Source organism: Orbicella franksi, chromosome 14 (assembly GCF_964199315.1).
Source record: "Orbicella franksi chromosome 14, jaOrbFran1.1, whole genome shotgun sequence".
NCBI lineage: Eukaryota > Metazoa > Cnidaria > Anthozoa > Scleractinia > Merulinidae > Orbicella > Orbicella franksi.
This window is the reverse complement of record NC_138158.1, coordinates 2,173,146-2,196,322: the sequence shown is the minus strand read 5'-3', so window position 1 is coordinate 2,196,322 and position 23,177 is coordinate 2,173,146. Positions and strand designations below refer to the sequence as shown.

The following is a 23,177-nucleotide window of genomic DNA, read 5'->3' as shown; positions in this document are numbered from 1 at the left end:
GAAACGATGTGTTGTGTGAGTTTGATAGAAGCAATGAGTTTCATGTACGTTATTTTGTGGACAACTCACATCCCTGTTTTCAAGAAACAGGACGGATCAGATTTCTGTTTTTTTGTCTACTTTCTATGAATGAAACGCCTGATATTTAAAAAGCAAGAACCGATTAATCAATATCTTGGAAAAGTTCCAAGACTCCATAGAGTGAACTTAGACCCATCAGATTTAAGGTGGCTCGCACTAGCTTAGACCTGCCATCTTTTGAATCTATTTCAACTTGTGACGATGGAATGAACAACAATATTTCACGAAGAATTTATCAATAGCCAGACGTAGACGTTGAGAGTTATTGTGAATGTCAAGTACATTCGAACCTCCGGTTGCGACCACCTTTCATAAGCGACCAGTTTTCCAAAATACCAAAATTCGCCGAGTCAAATCACTATATTTGGAACCTCTTGTAGGCGACCAGCTCTAGTAAGCGACCGCGACCACCTCACAGATAAGAGTGTGGAAACTGGATAATAAGGTGTTGTAACATTGTCCCGTTCCTGGATAGTACAGATGGATAGTATGATGGGAAGAATCGGATTTTTTCTCGAAATTAACTTTTCCAGTAAATAAAGCATTTAAAACATGGGGTAAGTCTCTGCAGTTACAATATGCTAATGAGGCAAAATTTTGACCCAGTATGGTCTAAGCTCTCGTAAGCGACCACCTCCCGTAAACGATCACCTAGGCTTGACATTGGGTGGTCGCTTACGGGAGGTTCGACTGTAATTCAAAGTTTTCCCTCTGAGTACATTTTGTCTTATTGGAAAAAAAAAAATCAGTTGTACAATTTGCTCAAATACGTTTGCGATGGAGTTCAGAGCTACCGTAAGTTTTTTATGGAGTTAACTTGCCCTTTAGGCCTTAGAATGTTCAAAACGTTTCCAGAAATGCCTTTTGCGTCGAGAACAAAGTTTATTCGTTGCTGCTGTAGTATGGCAAAGAAGGGGAGGTTTAAACTGGTATCAGCTCCTTAAAAGCGAACGTTCGGATCACCCCTCCCTCATGTACCTACCTCTTTCCTCTCCCCCCTCTCCTTTAGTTTTGTATGACTGGCTGACGGACGGACTCTGCAAAACAATAGATGTTGTCAACTTTCTTTGTCTTCGATTACTTGGAGGTGTAAATCCAAACAATGCATTTTGTTTAATTTCTTCACCAAACACCTTGGGGTGTTTCGTTATTAATAATTAGCACATATCACACAAGTAAATACTGCAATTTGTGCGCGCTTTTTGGCTGCAAGAACTGTTCACCTCCATCCACTTCGGTAAAGAACTGTAATTATTCATGTGAATTTAGATTTGCAAATCAATTAATTATGCAGGCAACTTTTCATCTCACCATACGTTCACTCGAAGAACGTTGCCGTTGAAGTGATTCAAGCTATGGACGAAAAAATATCACAAAGCTACGGGTTTACAAACTTGGATACCTTTGGTTAGGAGCAGTACTTGGAAAGTCTACTAGTAGGTAAGTTCAAACGCAAACCGTTGAATTTCCATTTCTCTGTCTTACTTTAAAGCCTCAAGTTTATGTACAGTATTTGATTTGCTACATTATGTGCTTTTGAACAAAGTTTTAATTTTTAGTTTAAGAATGTCTGGGTTTGCATTATTTTGGAGATGGAATATGTCGACAACTTTCAAAGCTGTAGGAGTTGTATTCGCAACAGAATCTCCCGCAAATGTCGGTCTTTATTGAAAATACTTCAGATATACTTTACAGATTTCTTCGCTCTAAAACAATAGCGTTATTTTTCAATGAAGACGCTAACATTGAACTGTTGTTTTGTACACATGTATCTTCTCTATCGTAGGCTGTGTTGTACACATTCTTGGCGCCGTGAAATTCTTCATTACTGAAGAATCGGTGAGTGCTGCATTTGTTCTTATCCCTCGAACAGTATCATGTTAACCGTGATATTTTGTACACAGATAAGTATCTCCAGTATCTACCAGAAGACATTAACCATTAACACTAAGAGATGTTTTGGGGTTACCTATTTAAGAAGCAAAACTTCAGTATGATTTTTTTTCTGATTTTATCCACAAACGGGATTTAAAGGCTTTTAGCTGAACAGAAATTACTGATGCAGGCATTTAGAATGAAAGAAGAAAACTGGTGGAAGAAGGCTGTTAAAATATGAAGTTTAACACAATAAATTGAGTTCTTTTTGATACCATGTTATGCAAGGTCTGTACTTGGCTTTTTTTCTCCTTTATCGTGATTGTTTTAATTTGATTCTTTCTCCCTTGTAGTACTCAAGATCATCTTCGGTGATAGTGCTGGACAGCGGCCACAATACATAATCAAAATAGACACATCATTGCGGTGAGTATGCTTACAACTTCTTCTGGTAATCTTATTTCAGGAAAAACAATCTAAAGGAAAACTGCAAACTTTAAGACGGATAAATTTCAACTTTGGATCAGTGACCATGGATCGCTCCACATTGTATGACCCAGCTTTTGCAGTTCAAAGTCCAGACCTTCTTGAATTCATTCCTGTTCAGGAAATCAAAAGTGGTATGATATCTTGCTGAATACTATTTAGAATTTCAAGGCTTTGAGATTAAAGAATTGTACATTGAAAAAGCAAAGAAATTGCTTACAGTTCTTATATCCTCTGGTACATATGACCGAAAGATGAGATTGTAAAATTGAAGCCCGTAAGTTCAGAAAGGAATCCGGGTTTATTGGATTTATTTCGAGTCAGGGTTTGCAGGTTAAGTTCGAGTTCCGAGTTCTAATAAATGGAATTATAAGACTGAGTTGCGTTTTCGAGCTTGAGCCCATAACGTATTCACTTTTCATGGAGGATAAATGCATTCAGGACCCCTTGCAGATCAACTTTGTTTTCATTTGAGTTTTACTGTTTTATTTTCAGGAATACTCACCGTGGCAATGCGAAGAAAAATCAGGGGAGCATTACTATCAATAATATAAAAGGGTACAATGTAAGTATTTGAACAATTTCTATTCTCAATTTTGATTCATCGATCGTGCAGTTGAACCTGCCGTAGGTGACTAGACGTTTTGTTAAATCGAAGTTGTAGTCTATGGGAGGAAGGGTTTTACGGACTGATATATTTCACTCAATTTTATTTGGCTACAGTGGAAAACGTCTGTAGTTAATCACTTTCTTTGCCTTAATTTCAGGAATGCACATTGCAGCAATGCAAAGAAATATCAGGAAAGCATACATTGTAAGTACACCAACAATTTCTTTTTTTATTGATTCAATGTAAAGTTGAAACTCCCATAGTTGACTAAATATTTTGTTAAACCGAAGTTGTAGCTTACTAGAGGCGGTTAAAGTTTTGACATTTACTAAAATTTTCAGTCAATACTATTTGGTCATATTGGAAAAAGTTTAAAGTTTAACTCTTTGTTTGTCTTAATTTCAGGAATACACATCGTGGCAATGCAGAGAAATATCAGGAGATCACTGTTCACAATCAAACAGGAAAGGATAAATTGTAAGTACAACAATTTTACAATTTCTAGCTATTCTTATGCATTCATTTTACAGGTGAACTCAGCAGTTTTGTTAAACTGAAAACAGTAGCAAATGGGAGGCGGTTTTGGTATGGACTAAAATTATCACTCTATATTATTTGGCTACGCTGGAAGAAAAAGAGTGTGGATTAAAATTTTCAGGGGAGGGGGTTGTTTAATGGAGGAGCGACTGTATGTTTACCCAGGGTGGGTGAGTGGGGGAGGGAGGGTAGTACTCTTAATTTGTTCGACGCTGTCGTTGTTAAGATTTTCATAAAGTTGAGAAAATGCACATTTTAAGAACTAGGAGAATTGTCTGCTTGTCTTAAATTTATTACTTCACAAGAGAGGAGGAAAATATTCTTCTATCCCTGGCATCATGAAGTCTTTTCATTAGTACAGGGGACCTTTGCATTTTCGAAATTTTTTTTTAAAAGTCATTTTGAATTTAGGTACATGATTTGAAACCTTGAACTAGAATTACATTAAAAAGAAACTGTTGATGCAGCGCAGTTTCATGAATACTTCAATAATCGGCCCAGATTTCTTTTCAGTTTGATTTTATCCTGACTTAGGAACTATTGTTTCATTTTTTGTTTGTGATTATGCCAATTGTCTTGCAAAGATTCCTAAGAATATTCTATTTAAATTCCGGCCTGCAGAAAAGGTTGACAGGATGCACAGTTTGAGAAATAAGAAAATTGTCTGCTTGTCTTCAAATTATTAGTTTACAAGAAGAGAGGACGGAAAGATTATATTTAGTCTTCAGATTAGTGCAAGGGACCTTTGCATTTTCGAAAATTTCCAAACATTTCAAAATTTTCATGTTGAAACACAGGGCAATTTCATTAATACTTGAAAAATCGGCCCGGACTTCTTTGTAGTTTGATTTTATTCTGACCAAGAAACTCTTTCAAACAAAATTCATTTTAGTGGCGTTTTATTTTTTGTTCGTGATCTGACCAATCATGTTGTAACAGCACGAATTTTCTCCATTGGAACAGGCAATTTTGATTGGCTGCTGATACGTTCAATCGCACAACGTAACAAACGAGTGATTGACACTTATCATGCACTCAGCTGGGTTCAGATTTGTTTTGTGGTAAGCTTGAAAATTATTTTGTAGGGGATATTAGAGGTTGTTTTGCTGTTGTTGTTAAAAGAACTATTTGTGCCTAGGGTTAAAAAAATTCTTCACGCCGCTGGGTTGCGAGAAGTACGATACTTTTACTGTTGTTTGTTGAGAATTGCTGACTGAAAATTTTCTGTTCGTTCAAGATTCGAAATTATTGTATTGCTGGGATTTGAAATTGTTTTTACCACTGGAATGATCTTTTTAGTTCGTGTTCAAAATTATCCTTTTTTTCGCTGTTCCATGATGTTTCCTATACGTTTTCTTTTCACCGATGTTTTTTACGCGCTGGGTTCAGGTGAGATTATTTTCGGTTTGTTGGACTGCTCTTGGCCACGAAATTTCTACGTAATCAGCAGCCAATCAAAATCGCCTGATCCAACGGCAAACAGTGACACTGCTGCAGCATGGTTGGTCTGATCACAAACTAATTCAGATTTTTTTTCCAAAATCGAGTTGTGATCAGTTGAAAACTTTAAGGTGGCTGCGGTCGACGTCGTTGCACTTTAAGGGCGATTTTAACATTTAGTAAAATGTATTGTCAGGCATCAGCAGTTTGCAGACTGAAAATCTAAATAAACTATGTTTTACCAAAATTATTTTCCGATCTTCTTTGGTCAGTCTTCATGTTATTTTAAAAAGGCATACAAGTTTTAAAGTTAGAGCTCTTTGTTATATGTACAACATAAATTAATTTTGACCAAGTTGGCAGAAATTCATTAGTTTTCCTTGAAAGTTCTGTTAAGCAGAGATTTTTAAGAATGCTCTATTCACATTGCGGCCTGTTGAAAAGGTTGAGAAAATGCACATTTCGAGGACTACGAAAATTGTCTTCTTGTCTTCAAATTATTACTTTACGAGAAGAGGGGATGGAAAAAGTATTTCTTTCTTGTTATCCTGAAGTCTTTAGATCAGGACAGGGGATCTTCAAATTCTCGGAAATTTCAAAATCTTCAGTTTTATTCCTGTTAATGTGAAACCTATCAATTGAAGATATCAAAAAATCGACTCAGCGTTCCTTTTAGCTTGATTTCAATTGAAACAAAATTCTTTTTCGTGGCTCTTTATTTTTTTGTACGTGATCCGACCAGTCATGTTGAAGCTGCGTGAATGTTTTCCATTGGAACAAACAATTTTGATTGGCTGCTGATTACGTTCACATCTCGCGGAACATTAAGAAAACCATGTATGACACTTGCCATGCACCCAATCCGGTTCAAATTTGTTTCGCCGCAAGCTTGAAAGTTATTTTTGCAGGGGATATATATCAGAGATGTTGAAAGAGTTTTTTCTGCCTCTGACTAAAACTTCTTTTTGTCGCTGGGCTAAGAAAAGCATAGAGCAATAAACACTAGGAAGCAAAATTATTAAATTTTCTGTTTACGCAGGATTCGAAATTTTGTTTTGTCACTAGAATGATCTTTTCAGTCTGTGTTCAAAATTATCACTTTTTTTGCGGTACCGTGATGTTTTTTATACGTTTTCTTTGTATCGCTGTTTTGTACGCTCTGGGTTCAGCTTAACAGGCCTTTCCACAAATATCCGCCTATTTTTGGGATAGTTAGAAGTATTAACTCTTAGTTATTTGGGGGCTTAGTCCTGTGTTTTGCTCGCTATTTTCTTTAAACAATACTCGGCTCTTTGCCAGAAACGATCCAGCTCAGCGATTTCCTACTAATATATATTACTAAAAGTAGTAAACCAGCAATTTTCTAAAATGGCGGATCGATGTTCCTGAATCTTCTTCCTGAACTCCTACTACTGCAAGAAAATCTTGTACATTTTATAGAAGTGATTCAAAATCGGTTTATTTTCAAAACCAAACTAAGAGATATCTAAAGGGTTTTAGGAGAACATGATATTCCTGGAAAGGCTTATAAATGAAATTATTCCATTTTTTTCGTTGGTTTGTCGGACTCCTCTTGTCCACGAAATTTTTACGTAATCACCAGCCAATCTAAATTACCTGATCCAAAGGCAAACAGTGACACTGCTGCAACATGGTTGGTCTTATCACAAACTAATTCAGATTTCTTGTTTCAAAATCGAGTTGGGGTAAGTTGAAAACTTTAAGGTGGCTGCGGTCGACGTCGTTGCACTTTAAGGGCGATTTTAACATTTTGCAAAATGTATTGTCAGGTATCAGCAGTTCGCAGACTGAAAATCTAAATCGACTATGTTTTACCAAAATTATTTGCCGATCTTCTCTGGTCAGTCTTCATGTTATTTTAGGAAGGTATATAAGTTTTCAAGTAAGAACTCTTTGTTATATGTACAACATAAATTAATTTTGACCAAGCTGGCAGAAATTCATTAGTTTTCCTTGGAAAGTTCTGTTAGGCAGAGATTTTTAAAAACGCTCTATTGCGCTCTATTCTATTTTAAAAACGTTTTATTCAAATTGCGGCCTGTAGAAAAGGTTGAGAAAATGCATATTTCAAGGACTACAAAAATTGTCTTCTTGTCTTCAAATTATTACTTTACGAGAAGAGGGTATAGAAAAAGTATTTCCTTCTTGTTATCCTGAAGTCTTTAGATCAGGACAGGGGATCTTCAAATTCTCGGAAATTTCAAAGTCTTCATTTTTATTCCTGTTATTGTGAAACCTATCAATTGAATGACATTAAAAAATCGAGTCGGCTTTCTTTTTAGGTTGATTTCAATTGAAACAAAATTCATTTTCGTGGCTTTTTATTTTTTGTTCGACCAGTCATGTTGAAGCTGCACGAATGTTTTCCATTGGAACAAACAATTTTGATTGGCTGCTGATTACGTTCACATTTCGCGGAAAATGAAGAAAATCATTAAAAACACTTGCCATGCACTCAATACGGTTCAAATTTGTTTTGCCGCAAGCTTGAAAGTTATTTTTGCGGGGGATATATATCAGAGATGTTGAAAGAGTTTTTTCTGCCTCTGGCTAAAATTCTTTTTTGTCGCTGGGCTAAGAAAAGCGTAGAGTGATACACATTAGGGAACACAATTATTAAATTTTCTGTTTATACAGGATTCGAAATTTGTTTTGTCACTAGAATGATCTTTTCAGTCTGTGTTCAAAATTATCACTTTTCTTGCGGTACCGTGATGTTTTCTATACGTTTTCTTTGTATCGCTGTTTTGTACGCTCTGGGTTCAGCTTTACAGGCCTTTCCACAAATATCCGGATATTTTTGGGATAGTTAGAAGTATTAATTCTTAGCTATTTGGGGGCTTAGTCCTGTGTTTTGCTCGCTATTTTCTTTAAACCATAATCGGTTCTATGCCAGAAACAATCCAGCTCGGCGATTTCCTACAAAAATACATTACTAAAAGCACTAGACCAGCAATTTTCCAAAATGGAGGATCGATGTACATTTTATGGAAGTGATTCAAAATCGGTTTATTTTCAAAACCAAAATAAGAGATATCTAAAGGGTTTTTGGAGTTAACATGATATTCCTGGAAAGGCTTATAAATGAAATTATTCCATTTCCAAATGGAGGATCGATGTACATTTTATGGAAGTGATTCAAAATCGGTTTATTTTCAAAACCAAAATAAGAGATATCTAAAGGGTTTTTGGAGTTAACATGATATTCCTGGAAAGGCTTATAAATGAAATTATTCCATTTTTTTTCGTTGGTGTGTCGGACTCCTTCTTGTCAACGAAATTTGTACGTAATCACCAGCCAATCAAAATCGTCTGTTCCAACAGGAAACAATCATATTGTTCCAACATGGTTGGTACGATTACGGACTAATTCAGGTTTCTTGTTTCAAAATCGAGTTATGATCTGCTAAAAGCCTTAAGGTGGCTCCGGTCGAAGTTTTTGCATTCTAATGGTAATTGTAAATGCAATTGCCTGATACCTGGTAAAATATCTTGCCACATATCGTGAGGTTACAGACTGAAAATCTAAATAACTACATTTAATAAAAATTCTTTTTCGATCTTATCTGTCAGTTTAGATTACCCATGTTATTTTGTTAAGGTCTATAAGTTTTCAAGTTAAAGCATTTTGCTATGTGCAACATAAACTAAAATTGCTCCAAGCTGGAAAAAATACACTTGTCTTCTTTTAAATTAGTGTTGCTATATTCTATTCAAATTCCGGACTGCAGAAAAGGTTTTACAACATGTACGGAAAGAGTATTGTTAGTCTTCAGATTAATACTGAACACCTTTGCATTTTTGAAAATTTCCTAAAATTTCGAAATTTTCATTTTGAATTTCAGATAATGTGTAAACTGTCATTTAAATGATATTGAAAACAAATTGTCTGATGCAGCGCAATTTCACTGATGGTCGAAAATCGACTCAGATTTCTTTGTAGCTTTATTTCATTCTGACCTAGGAACTATTCAAACAAAATTCCATTCATTTTCGTGGCGTTTTCAGTGTTGATCTGACCAATCATGCTGCAGAAGCGTGAATGTTCTCTATGGGAACAGACAATTTTGATGGCTGTTGATTACGTTCACTTGCACAGCGGAACCAACGAGTTACTGACACTTGTCTTGCACTCAGTTGGGTTCAGTTGGCTTAGAGTAGTATAGAGCAGTGCAGACAGTGAAAAAAATTGTTGCAATACTTGCAGTACTGTGGAGACAGGATGCGAAATTGTTTTTGTGACTGGAATGATGTTTTTAGTCCGTGTTCAAAAATTATCATTTTGTTCACTGTATCGTGGTGGTTCCGGTTGAGGTTGTTGCAGTGTAAGTACGATTTTAAAGACAGTTGTTTGACATCTAGTAAATTGTCTTGTTAGATATTATCAGATTGCAGGCTGAAAATCTTAATTATTTTGCTTGTCAATTTAATTGTTTCATCGAAAATGCTATTTTTTTTGGCACACTGTAGAACTAATAAATTTATATCTATTGCCGATCGCTAAACTGGTTGTAATATTTTCAGTTCGCACATATAAGCTTAGTTTGTTGCCATGAATACATGATTAAATAGGGGAGAGAAGTCATGCTTAACTGCAGAAAGCCTTCTTTTAAGTAAAGTAATTCCAGGCTGTTCTGTTATTTTAAGAGTTGTGTCCGAGAATAGTTAATATTTGTGATAGTTTTGTTGCTGCAGATAAAGGACCTGTATGGGTTTTCTCCAACGTATACTTGAAAATTGGTCGAAATTGTAAGTTTCAGCTGAGAAATGAATTCCAATTTTTAACCGCTAGCCAAGAAGTCGTCCAAAATTTAATTGATAACTGATTCTAGTAGTTTTTTGTTCTTGCCATTTTATCCAATGTAGCTTTGTGATGCTTATAAAGAACTCTTCGACAAAAACTGTAATAAATTTATTTGTGGAAAGAAATTATACAGACAACCGAAATGGTCGGCATGGCAACGCGATTAATGGACAAATGTTTTTATTTCTTTAACTTCTCTGGCAAATGGGGAATGTAAGAATACTAAACCCAATGTTGTTTTGAATACATGTTTTTCTAATGAACACCACGTAGATTTTACCAAATTTTAAAATATTCTTTGAAGGGGTTCGAAATCAGCGTATTGTTTTTTCGTTTACGATTTGAAATACAGTCATTTTGTTTACTTTCATTCACTGGAATCGCGCAATTTATTAAACGAAATAGTGATACTGATTTGATTGTACGAAGACCTCAGAAAAAGAAGATATAGTAGAGGAACTGGAAAAGAATTACTGGTTTTCAATGTCATGCCATCAAAAATAAAAATCGTAACCAGTTAATAAATAGTGCAATACCACTTCAGACACAAGAAATAAAGCCGATTTTTCCATCGATGTTGTAAATTATTGTCAAGTTTCATAGACAGTCAATTTCGTTCTGTCTTTTCACTGTTCCAAATTAGTTGGAAATCAAAGATATTGTTAACCAGAAACAACATGTTTTAGAAGAAAATAGGCTCTTGCAATTAATTCTCGTTTAATAGAGACGTTGAATCATGCTTTTTAGTTGAAAAATGAGGTGTTAAGTTTCAATTCACAGGCAGGAAAATTTTTCTTTAGTTTTTGTACAGCACAAGCTGAATTTATTTGTTAGTAAAACCAGGTTTCCAGTATCAACACTGAATTGTTGTTCTGTAATTGTACTGTGTTTATTTACTGCTAAATTCTTGTAACAGACATCAAAGAAAATTAAGGAGAAGGAGAATTAATGTTTTATTGTTAGATTACTGTTTTGCTGAGTTTGTCGTCGGTCTGTTTTGATCGTATTTGTTTTTCAAACAGTACACAATATTTTGAACTTAACGCTATTTCTCCAAAAATGATCCGTGCGAACTTAATTTGTTTTCTTTTTGTAGTTGAATTCGTCTCCAGACTTTGTGGAAACTTCTTTTACCAATTTCTTTCAGCCCTTAAATGTTTGCGTCTAAGTTTATATATGTTAACGGAGGTCTATTTTCCTGAAAAGTTAACGAGGGAATTTACAACAGCTTTGGTAAGCAAAACGCTTTGCTTTAAATACTTCGAATTTATTTTTGTTGACGGTGGTGTTGTTTAAGTTCGGTCGAAATGCAAAGGTCTCTCTTATGTTTTGTATGTCATTTTAGAAAACAGCCCTAAGAATATACGCGTGCTGATTGTTTAAAAATCGTGTTTCTTTAACTGGATAGAAACATAGTACATGTTTTTTATTTCTTAATTATTTAAGCTTTCATTTTGTAAGGAGTTAAATTTTTTCCTGGTAATTTTTGGAAGAAATGGAAATCTGAATAATTTTAGTAGCCCTAAGATTTTTTTCTGGTTAATTTTCCAGAAAAATACACCTTAGGGCTTCTAAAATTGTACAGATTTCTGTTTCTTTAAAAATTAAAAGAAAAAAAAAAATCGGCCGACGGGGCCTCTCGGCCCACTGTGGTTGCGAACTCACAACTTAAATGAAACGACGGCAGGGGATAGCGGCCGTCGACGCCAACGGGTGTGCGTTACCACAAGACCACGTTGACGATTTAAGAAATACAGAGTGAAATTTACGTAGAAGTAGGTTCGCTGCTATTGTTCATTGAAATAATCGAATTATAAATTCTTTTGATATTGTAATTAGTATTATACTGTGGAGATTTTGCATTATATTGACGCTGTTGTTTTCTTCTTCAGAGTTTACATTTTACGGATTGATTGTGGAATACAAAGTTTATTCGGAGGGGTGTCTATGGATAATTCTGCCTTTTTCTTCTGGAAGAATGTTTCAAATGCGTATTTAATTGTAATTCAATACTGTTGTATTCAAGAGTTGAATTTTATTTCAATTGCCTGTACGATTGTAATATGTTGTTTTACGTGGAACGAATTTCTTTTTGTTTCTGTGGTATTTAAAAGTGTATCGAATAATTTTGTGCGGATCTATCTGGTTTGAGATGAAAAGATTTAATTTGAGGTGTACGGAGATATTTCTGGCAAGTGTATGTGAATGTTGCATTAGAGAAAAAATTTTCTATGTAGTATTTGAAAAAAATTTTGTAAGTGTAAAAGTGTATGAGAAAAAAATTTGTAAGTGTAAAAGTGTATGAGAAAAAATTTTGTAAGTGTATGAGAAAACATTTTGTAAGTGTAAAAGTGTATGAGAAAAAATTTCTAAGTGTTAAAGTGTATGAGAAAAAATTTTCTAAGTGTAAAAGTGTATGAAAAAAATTTCCAAGTGTAAAAGTGTATGAGAAAAAATTTTCTATCTACTATTTGAAAAAAATTTTGTAAGTGTAAAAGTGTATGAGAAAAAATTTTCTAAGTGTAAAAGTGTATGAGAAAAAAATTTGTAAGTGTAAAAGTGTATGAGAAAAAATTTTGTAAGTGTATGAGAAAACATTTTGTAAGTGTAAAAGTGTATGAGAAAAAATTTCTACGTGTTAAAGTGTATGAGAAAAAATTTTCTAAGTGTAAAAGTGTATGAAAAAAATTTCCAAGTGTAAAAGTGTATGAGAAAAAATTTTCTATCTACTATTTGAAAAAAATTTTGTAAGTGTAAAAGTGTATGAGAAAAAATTTTCTAAGTGTATGAGAAAAAATTTTGAAAGTGTAAAAGTGTATGAGAAAAAATTTTGTAAGTGTAAAAGTGTATGAAAAAAATTTCTAAGTGTTAAAGTGTATGAGAAAAAATTTTGTAAGTGTAAAAGTGTGTGAAAAAAATTTTGTAAGTGTAAAAGTGTATGAGAAAACATTTTGTAAGTGTATGAGAAAACATTTTGTAAGTGTAAAAGTGTATGAGAAAAAATTTCTAAGTGTTAAAGTGTATGAGAAAAAATTTTGTAAGTGTAAAAGTGTGTGAAAAAAATTTTGTAAGTGTAAAAGTGTATGAGAAAACATTTTGTAAGTGTATGAGAAAACATTTTGTAAGTGTAAAAGTGTATGAGAAAAAATTTTCTATCTACTATTTGAAAAAAAATTTGTAAGTGTAAAAGTGTATGAGAAAACATTTTGTAAGTGTATGAGAAAACATTTTGTAAGTGTAAAAGTGTATGAGAAAAAATTTTCTATCTACTATTTGAAAAAAATTTTGTAAGTGTAAAAGTGTATGAGAAAAAATTTTGTAAGTGTAAAAGTGTATGAGAAAAAATTTTGTAAGTGTAAAAGTGTATGAAAAAAATTTGTAAGTGTAAAAGTGTATGAGAAAAAATTTTCTAAGTGTAAAAGTGTATGAGAAAAAGTTTGTAAGTGTAAAACTAGTATTTGAAAAAAAATTAACGAGACCAAAAGTCAACAGCGATTCTACCCACACTACGCGTAAAGACAAGCTGCTACAAGTTAACTCCGTCCAGCATAACGTAAGGAAGACCAAATCAATGTACAAGACGATAATTTAGAGCGAACATCATGTTATACGGAGCAATGTGTCGTAGCAGCTTGTCTCCTCACGCGTGTGAGAGTGAGCCGCAGAACAAGCGATTTGTTTCAAAACTTTTATTTCATTCAAGGCAGTAAATAATGTTCCTCTTGTGTCTCTGTTCTTGCTGTCCTGCAATAAAGCAAAAACGTATCAGCTACAGAACGGTATTAAAACAAGTAAAAATGCACAGTGTAAAAATATATTTCGAGATCAAGAAATAAAAGTTATATGGTAATTTTGTTTGCACGCTTTCTCTGGTCCCTTGTGTATAAATAGAGATTGAATTTTGAATACTAATGAGTATTCTACACATATTTTCCTTAAACAATAGCTCCGAACCTATTTATATTAAAAATTGGCCAAAATTTATCCAACGTCACTGTGGCCTCGCGGTGTAACGCGCGCCCTCTGGCGTCGACGGCCTCTCCCTCGCCGTCGATTTCTTTAAGTTGTTTCTTAACAACTTCCACAGCAAGGGGCTCGAGGCCCCACCAGACCAGTTCTTTTTTCTTTTTTCTTTTTAAAGCAACAAAATTCTGTAAAATTTTAGAAGCCCAGAGAAGCATTTTCTTTTTCTAGCAAAAGAAAAAAAATTCTTTTACCAGAAAGAAAAAGACATCTCTGGGCTCCTAAAATTTCACATAATTTTGCTTCTTTAAAATCAAAAAGAAAAAAATTGGTTCAGCAGAACTCGAGCCTCTTGTAGGACGTTGCTAGGAAAAAACGTAAAGAAATCGATGATGAAAAAGAAGCCGTAAACGACAAAGAGTGCACGTTACACTGCAAGGCCACAGTCTTGGCAAGAAAATATAAATCAACAACTTTCATAACCGCTTTTAGACACACAAAAGTTATGCAGAAAATTCGTCCCGTATTTTTCATTATATTATTTATCGATGTTCTCATATTTAAAACGTCGCCAAAATATTATTTTGTCACCCAAAATTTTCCTTCTCTTTCGAAACAACCGCTGCAATTTAGATTTAACTAAGAGAGCAACGCCAAGAAAAAAGTGAACTTAAATGTTTTCATACAAAGAAAGGCAATAATAATTTTCAGTTTCATCAGAAACAGACAATTATTTCAAGGCATGTTTGATTTTTATTTCCGATCTTTCCTTCGATATGAATAAAGCAATCAATCGACTTTAGGTTTCTTGCAAGTTTTGGTTCTATAATCAGTGAACCTTTACATTGTTTGACCGGAAACATTGAGGCCGCAAAATAAGATTTATCTTTTGACAGGCAATATTATTGGACATAGAATAATATTTCACATTATAATGGAACAACAATTTTGATGTGCCTTGCATGCACATAAAATAATGTTAAGAAATCATGAAGCCATCAAATCGTCAAAATGTGACAATGTAATTTGATCGGGATCAACATACAAACTCTCCTCTATAGTATCCATCCATTTCTTACTCCAAGGGTTGGGAGATTTTGCCCAGTATCAAGCCAATTCTTACAAGCATGTTTGGTACACTGGTGTTTTTACAATAAGTTAAATTTTGATCACTGCTGATTACCAGTCTGACGATTGGAACAATGGTGACATCTTTTCAAGAAAACACTTTCATTTGTAACTTATAAATAGGCAGATCAAACCATATTGACTAGAGAATATTTCAACAATTTTTTATTCAGAAATACAACTTTGCTTAGAACGAAGAACGAACTACGATCACAAATATATAACTGAGAGATTTGCTTCAGTGAAGAAAACTGAACTAAACTGATCGTCATCGTGATAGCAAAACCACGCCAAATAGAGAGGAAAGAATTTCTCATGCAGGGTTTATCCCTCAAAAAATGAAAATTACCTTAAATTGACAAGGTTCTCGCCAAATGGTACCGTTTTTAGAGTCTCAAAGTGAGTTGATGCCAACCACTGAGGAATCAATGATAGTTTAAACTAAGCTTTTGACTCTGAAACATTGTTCACAACACTAATACGGACAATCTAATTGCAGGAACTCGAGTGAATAAAACTGTTTGATCTCTTCGCGTACAAAACAGATGCTTAATACATGATCAATGGGATCAAAATTTCCCCACTTTTATAATTCAACCCAGCCAAAATCTATACTATCAAGTATGTTTTGACACAACCTGCCGAAAAAAACCAGTTCAGTTTCTGTATAAGTGTACACTCAACACATAAAAAATTCGATCAAAATGATATAAAAATAAAAATCTTTGGTTTTCAGTTTTCCTCGACATAAAATGATTTCCCAACTATTTTATCGATTGTTAAACTGAACGTTTCAAAAACTGCGTGTTGTCCAGTAAAATAGAGTACAATCTACAGACGTCTAATGTATCCGAATGAATTAGGATTATAAGCAGTAATCCTCAAATGATACCACAAATGTATTGCAAAATCTGTGCGTAGGCATGCAGAGTAAACAAATTTGCACTAAAACACTGACAATGGAAAGAACATAACGGTTTCAGCCTTAGATTCATTTCGAGTTCAAAAAGTTCTATATCTAGGTTCATTTAAAGGTTTCCTAGTTAAAAAAGGTATTTTCGTTGCAAAAGTTTCATTTGGAATTAAAAAAGTTCCATGTTCAATTAAAAAGGATCTCTTTTAAGTTGAAAAAGTATTGTTTTCGGAAAAGTTTAATTTTGAGTTGAAAGTGTTTCATGTTAAGTTATAAAGGATCTCTTTCGAGTTGAAGTCCTCTTCTTTTTGGAAAAGTATCATTTAGAGTTGAAAAGTTCCACGCTGAGTTAAAAAAGATCTCTTAAAATGAAAAAGTCTTCTCTTTCAAAAAGTTTCCTTTCGAGTTCAAAAGTTTCATGTTCACTTAAAAAGGATCTCTTTTAACAAAGATCTATTTTGAGTTGAAAAAGTCGTCTTTTGGGAAAAGTTTCATTTTCAGGTGAAAAATCATCTTTTGGAAAAGTTTCATTTTAACTTTAAAAGTTCCATGTTTAGTTTAAAGGATATCTTTCGAGTTGAAAAATTCTCCTATTCATTTTCAGTAGACAAGTTCCACGTTCAGTTAAAAAGGATCGCCATAGGGTGAAAGTTTTTGATTGAAAGGGTTTATCTAAAACGTTCTCTGCTAACTTAACAAGGTCTCTTCCGAGATTAAAAAATGTTTTTGCAAGGAGAATTTTGATCTTCAATCAAAGAAAGTTCCATACTAGCTTCAAAACTCTCTTTTCTGTAAAAAAAGTATCATACTTACAGAAAGAGGATTTCTTCTGAGATGAAAAAGAGTATTTTTGCTTGCACAGTTTTATCAGTAACTGGAAAAAGGTCAATGCTTACGTAAAAGAATCTCTTATGAGATGAAAAAAAAAATTTTTGTTTTTGAAAAGTTGCATTTTCATTTACAAAAAGTTCCATCGCGTTTAGTTGAAAAGGATCTCTTCCGAGATTAAAAAAGGTATTTTTCTCTTGGAAATGTTTAATTATTTGTTGAAAATAAAGAGATCCATGTGTACTTCAAAGGATATCTTTTGAGACGAAAAAGTATTTTTGCTTGAAGAAGTTTCATTTTCAGATTAAAAGAGTTCCATACTTACTTTAAAAAGATCTCTTCTGAGATCAAAAACTATTTTTTCTTTAGAAAAGTGTCATTTTGAGTTAGAAAAGCTCCAAGTTTACGTAAAAAGGATCTCTTTCGAGATGACAAAGTATTTTTCCTTGCAAAGTGTCCAGTTGAAAAAGTTCCAAGTTTTAATTGAAAGGCATCTCTTTTGATATATTTTTGCTCGGAAAAAAACATTTTCAGAGTAAAGAGTTCCATACTTATTTAGAAAAGATCTCTTCTGAGATGAAAAAGTATTTTTTCCTTAGAAAAGTTGCATCTTCAGTTGAAAAAAGTTCCAAGTTTACTTGAAAAGCATGTCGTTTTAGATAAGCAATATATGTTGGCTTGGAAGTGTTTAATTTTCAGATTAAGGAGTTCCACGCTTTACGTTAGAAAGATCTCTTGAGAGAACAGATTTTGGCTTGGAAAAGTTTCAGTTTCAGTTGAAATAGGTCCATGTTTATACGAGAGGATGGCTTGCGTTTTGATGTCAGAAAAATATTTTTTGCTAGTAAAAATTTCGTTCTCAGTTGAAAACGATTCACTGTCACATTAAAAGGATCCCCTCTGAGATTAAAAAAAATTTTTGATTGGAAAACTCTCAGTTTTAGTCTAAAAAGTTCCTTGTTTACTGAATAGGATCTTTTTTGAGTTGAAAAAATTATTTTTCTTTGGAAAACATTCAATTTGAGTTGAAACACTCCATGTTTAGTTTAAGAGGATCTTATTTGAGTTGAAAGTTTCATTTTCAGTTGAAAAAGTTCCTTCCTTACTTAAAAAGAATCTCTTCTATGATGAAAAAAGGATTTTTTGCTTGGAAACGTTTTGGAAACAGTTGAAAAAAGTTTCGTCTTAGTCTAAAAAGTTCCATTTTTGCTGAATAGGATCTCTTTTGAGTTGAAAAAATTATTTTTCTTTGGAAAACATTCAATTTCAGTTGAAACACTCCATGTTTAGTTTAAGATGATCTCGTTCGAGTTGAAAAAGTTCCATTTTCAGTTGAATAGGTTCCTTCCTTAGCTAAAAAGAATCTCTTCTGTGATGAAAAAAAGGATTTTTTGCTTGGAAACGTTTTGGAAACAGTTGAAAAAAGTTTCGTCTTAGTCTAAAAAGTTCCATTTTTACTGAATAGGATCTCTTTTGAGTTGAAAAAACTATTTTTCTTGGGAAAACATTCAATTTGAGTTGAAACACTCCATGTGTAGTTTAAAATGATCTCCTTGGAGTTGAAAAAGTTCCATTTTCAGTTGAATAGGTTCCTTCCTTAGCTAAAAAGGATCTCTTCTGTAATGAAAAAAGGATTTTTTGTTTGAAAACGTTTTGGAAACAGTTGAAAAAAGTTCCGTTTCAGTCTAAAAAGTTCCATGTTTACTAAATAGGATCTCTTTTGAGTTGAAAAAAATTTTCTTTAGAAAACATTCAATTTGCGTTGAAACACTCCGTGTTTAGTTTAAGAGGATCTTGTTTGAGTTGAAAAAGTTCCATTTTCAGTTGAAAAAATCCTTCCTTACTTAAAGAGAATCTCTTCTGTGATGAAAAAAGGATTTTTTGCTCGGAAACGTTTTCGAAACAGTTGAAAAACGTTCCGTGCTTACTTAAAAGAATCTCTTCTGACATGAAGAAAGTATTTTTGCTTGGAAAAGAGTCATTTTTAGTTCAAAAAGTTCCATCTGTACATAAAAGGATCTAGTCTGAGATGAAAAAAACGATTTTGGCCTGGAAAGTTTCTATTTCAGTTAAAATAGTTCAATGTTTAAAATATGTTAATGTTTTTAACCTTTTCGTTCTGATACCACAATAGTATTTTTGCTCAGAAAAATTGCATTTTCAGTTGAAAAAGTTCCAAGGTTACTTAAAAGGATGTCTTCTGAGATAAAAAGTAGTTTTGTTTGGAAATGTTTCTAATTCAGATTAAAGAGTTCCGTGCTTACATAAACGGATCTCTTAAAAGATAAAAAAGTATTTTTTTCTTGGAAACGTTTCATTTCCAGTTGAAAGTTTTCATGCGTGCTTAAAAGTTTCTCTTACGAGATGAAAAAGTGCTTTGTTTAAATAGAATCGTTTCATTTTCGGATTAAAGGGTTCCACGCTTATTTGAAAAGTATCTCTTCGGAGATGAAAAAAGTTTTTTTCTCTAGGAAAAGTTGCATTTTCAGTTGAAATAGTTCCATGCTTACTTAAAATGATCTCTTCTGAGAGAAAAAAAAGGATTTTTGCTTAGAAAAGTTACATTTTCAGTTCAAAAAATTTCATGTTTACTTGAAAAGAATCTCTTCTGACATGAAGAAAGGATGTTTGCTTGGCAAAGTTCCATGTTCAGGGAAAAAGGCCCATGCGAACTAAAACGATCTCTTTTGAGTTGAAAAAATTCTTTTTCGCTGCAAAAGTTTCATTTTCAGTTGAAAAAGTTTCATGCTTACTGCAGAAGGATCTAGCCGGAGAAGAAAAAAGTATTTTTTCCTTGGTAAAGTCTCATCTGGAGTTGAACAAGTTTCATTTTAATTCAAGGCGTTCCATGCTGATTTGAAAAGTTACTGTCCATTTTGCAATATTTCATTCTTTATTGAAAAGGTTGCCTACTCGAACTAGTTAAACAGTTAGTTAAAAAAATACCCTTCAGAGTTGAAGGAGTTCAGTTTCAATTGAAATAGCAGTTCCATGTCTTTTACATCACATGAAACTACTGCATGTGATGTAAAAGTTTCAACTTTGGTTTAAAAACCATTTTAAGTTAATTGTAGTAAGTCCAGGTTTAGTCCACCACGTAAACATCCAGTTTTACAACGTCTATTTGAAAGGAAAAAGTTCCACTTTAGTTTGCACGACATCATTTCGACTTGAAGAAGTTTTATTTATATTGAAAAAGTTCATTGTCATTTTAAAAAGGTTCTGTCTTTCATATACAAAATTTCCACTTTTAATATCAATAGTTCCTTATGGGTTGAAAAAGTACTACGCGTTTAAAAAGTTGAAAACGTTTTCTTGTGATTTGAAAGGAGTTGTATTATGAATGGACCAAGTTCCATTTTTGTTTATAAACTCGTTCATTCCATTTTCGAGTTCAAAACGTCGAATTTGTAGCAGCAAATTTCCTTTCAAGTTGAAAACGTTCGAGTTGGAATTTAAATGGTTTCATTGTCAGTTTATAGAATCTCGTTCCAGGTTGAACAATTGCCATTTTAAGATTAAAAAGTTCCCTTTTGCGTCGCACGAGTTGCGTTTAAAGTTAAAAACGTTGACATTCTTTTAACTTCAATTCTCGCTCAGGAATTTCATTGACTACACTATAGGAACAAAAATTGAAAAAAACCTATTCATGATTGATCACACAATCGATTGTTGCTATATTCAAACGACCTATTTTTCCTGTTTCAATTGGTTTTTTTCAGTTCGCATTTTTTCGCCAACATTTTCAGTCCAAAATGCAAAGGTCCGTTGGAGATACAAAACTGCAGATTCCTTTAGAAATAAGAATTGTCATTTTTCTTTTCTTTTTGACATATCTAGACTATTGTGTTTGACTTCTGTAATAAATATAGCATTTGATCATGTTAATTAGTGGTTTTGCAGAAGACGGTGACAAAATGTACCAAAATATTTGATGCGTGTACAGGACCGTTGAACGCTTATTTGGAGTCGCCTCGTTGCAGCAGATTGACACCCTTAATATAACAAAATCCAAAAAATGAGTTACTTACATTTTACAGAGTTCCATTGCTTGCTCCATGTGTTTTCCATTCCAAGTTTTTGTTCCGGTCCATCCTTGCAATCCTACTAATTGAAAATACTTTGATCAATATACGTTGTTTCACCTTACGATGAAAAACGAAAGCTGACGTTTTAAAGAGTTTCATTAAACTTGTTAGACTAGAGATAATCAAAATATTTTGAAGGTAGGGGGTGAAAAACGCTCTCAGTGAGAATTTTTGCGTTTTCAGATTGTCCAAGAGTTTTTTTCGATGCTTTTTTAACTTGACTCGCGTTGCAAGATTTGTTTCTGTTTCTCTTTTTTGCAAGATTGTTTTGGTAATTGCCCCTCTTCAAAAATTGAACAATTCATGCCTAATTAAAACTGCACAACATTCTTATCTTTATTATTTCGTGGCGTACCTGGAAACTAGCTTCCACCATCTGAACGTACTGACCACGTTAATAAAGCGACTGATTGATTGATTGATGAAGTCAGCTTAACTTACATTTTTCTGGGTTCTTTTGGTTTCCTCCTGTGAATCTTGCTCCTCATTCCAGCTATCCTGTAACATAAAATACAAGTATTATTCCATTAATGAATATTAGTACCACCCAAAAAGTACTGCTGTTGTACTAGCTTTGTCGCACAGCAAGCTAAAAACTTCAATATCAAGCCTTCAACTGGACAGTTCTTTTTTCGATTATTAAAATCGGTACCGTGATTTTTTTAGAGTTTTATAATTGCAAACATTTGATATAACTGGGACAACAAAATTTCAAGTCGGCAGCACTTACATTTAGATTGTTTTTTTTTCCTGTCCACATGCTATCCCAGGTCGTCCATCCTTTCAATCCTGTAGATTAGAAAAATGATTCATCACCAAGTTTTTCAACAAGAACAATTTATCAGCATGAACAATTTGAGGAACCTTACTCCACACAGAGGGCTGTCAGCAAGCTCATGGATTTGTTCAGCTGCTTGGCTGGCGTTGTAAGATTTTTTCACTCTCTCTTTTTTTCTTGTACAGTATTTTTTTGGCAATTGTAACCTTTCAAAAATTCAATAGTTCACACCTAATTAAACTAAACAACGTGGAGTCAGCTTAACTCACATTTTGCTGGGTTTGTTTGGTTTCCTCTGTGTGTTTGCCTCTGTGAGCCTTGCTCCGCATTTCAGCTATCCTGTAATATAAAAACATCACTGATATTTCAATCGAAATATTCAGCACAAGCCAGTGCTCTTGAACCGAGTTCATCTCGTTATATGCAAATATCCTTTTCAAGCTAAAACTTCAACATCGAGCTCAAAACTGGATAGTTTTTTTTTCAGTTTTGAAAATTAACGGCAAGTTCTTAAGAGTTTTGAACTTGTGAAAGCTTGACTGATATAGCCGGCTAGGACAACAAACTTCGAAGTCAGAAGCACTCACGTTTAGATCGCTTTCTTTGCCTGTCCACATGCTGTCCCAGGCCAGCTTATCGTCCATCTCTACAATGCTGTAGATTACGAAAAAGAAAAACGATTGCATTATCACCAAGTTTTTAAACAAGAACAAATTGTGAACAAGACTAAGGAGCCTTACGTCACACAGAAGGCTTTCAGCGGTCTCGTGGACTTCTTTAACCGCGCAGTGGTCGAGCACAAGGCATCAGAAAGCTGGAAAAAAAAAAACAGAAAAAAGAAACGGTTTGATGACAAAGATGTTGCTATACATTTTGAAATGTTCCCAACTCAAAATTTATAAACTAAATTTTTGTTCTGTAACGAGGCTAAAGTGGTTGAAAGCAATCACATAATAAACCTTGCTACAAGTCAGTTGCCAACGGTGAACAATACAACAACCCAAGACATTCGTTTGAAGCGCAAGAACACGACAAAGCATATAGCAAAAATATTCGAATTTCTTTCTAACCAATTTGGTAAGTTGAATTAAATTTAAAACGTTTGAAATCTTAGGCAGCGCGTTGAGCGTGGCGTGAAAAGTATATACGGTAAACACTGTTCAATTAGGCAGAAAGAATAGTAAATTTCGTCTACAAAATTCATTTCAAAATTTGTTTCAACAACATTTTTGTACCTTCGAGAAAGAATGTGAGCTGTTGAGCAACGTTTCTTCGCCTTACCCCAAGTGAAGACATGCTCTGGTCTGCTAAATGTCTTAAATTTCGCCATGTACTGTTTTTCAACTGAAGCAGAGTGTTCTTGTGTCTTGGAATTAACTTTCTAGCCATTTCGAAGTCATTTTCAGGCAGGAACGGGCGAAAGAAACTGGATTTCTGCTTGAAGACGTGAAGCCGAGCAGATCCGTGACTACATGTCACACTGAACTGAGGTGAGATGAAAAGATGAATGAATAATTAATTTATGATAATCTTAACTTTGAATAATTTAACACTAGTACATCCGAGTCCCGTTAATTTTGCCGAATAAATTTATTTGAAAAATTGACTCACCATTTTTTCCATAG

General features: G+C 33.7%; 2 long non-coding RNA genes across 6 annotated transcripts; one reads left to right on the top strand and one right to left on the bottom strand.

The window, feature by feature from the left end:
- The first annotated feature begins 1,412 nt into the window (after positions 1-1,412).
- On the top strand, positions 1,413-12,857 carry LOC145468583 (uncharacterized). 5 transcript variants are annotated; one of them, XR_014042227.1, is made up of 9 exons: positions 1,413-1,488; positions 1,868-1,920; positions 2,310-2,382; positions 2,938-3,007; positions 3,210-3,256; positions 3,458-3,529; positions 11,747-12,174; positions 12,289-12,613; positions 12,813-12,857. It is a non-coding gene; the product is annotated as an uncharacterized LOC145468583 (long non-coding RNA). The 5 variants fall into 5 exon arrangements; XR_014042230.1 differs by having other exon boundaries at positions 11,747-12,229; positions 12,353-12,613; XR_014042231.1 differs by having other exon boundaries at positions 12,289-12,415; positions 12,760-12,828.
- Positions 12,858-13,228: 371 nt separating this feature from the next.
- On the bottom strand, positions 13,229-22,941 carry LOC145468703 (uncharacterized). Its single transcript, XR_014042239.1, has 9 exons — positions 22,887-22,941; positions 22,788-22,828; positions 22,293-22,366; positions 22,140-22,206; positions 21,822-21,891; positions 21,505-21,563; positions 21,216-21,272; positions 20,718-20,790; positions 13,229-13,598 (listed from the first exon to the last, which is right to left on the bottom strand). It is a non-coding gene; the product is annotated as an uncharacterized LOC145468703 (long non-coding RNA).
- Between the last annotated feature and the right edge of the window lie 236 nt (positions 22,942-23,177).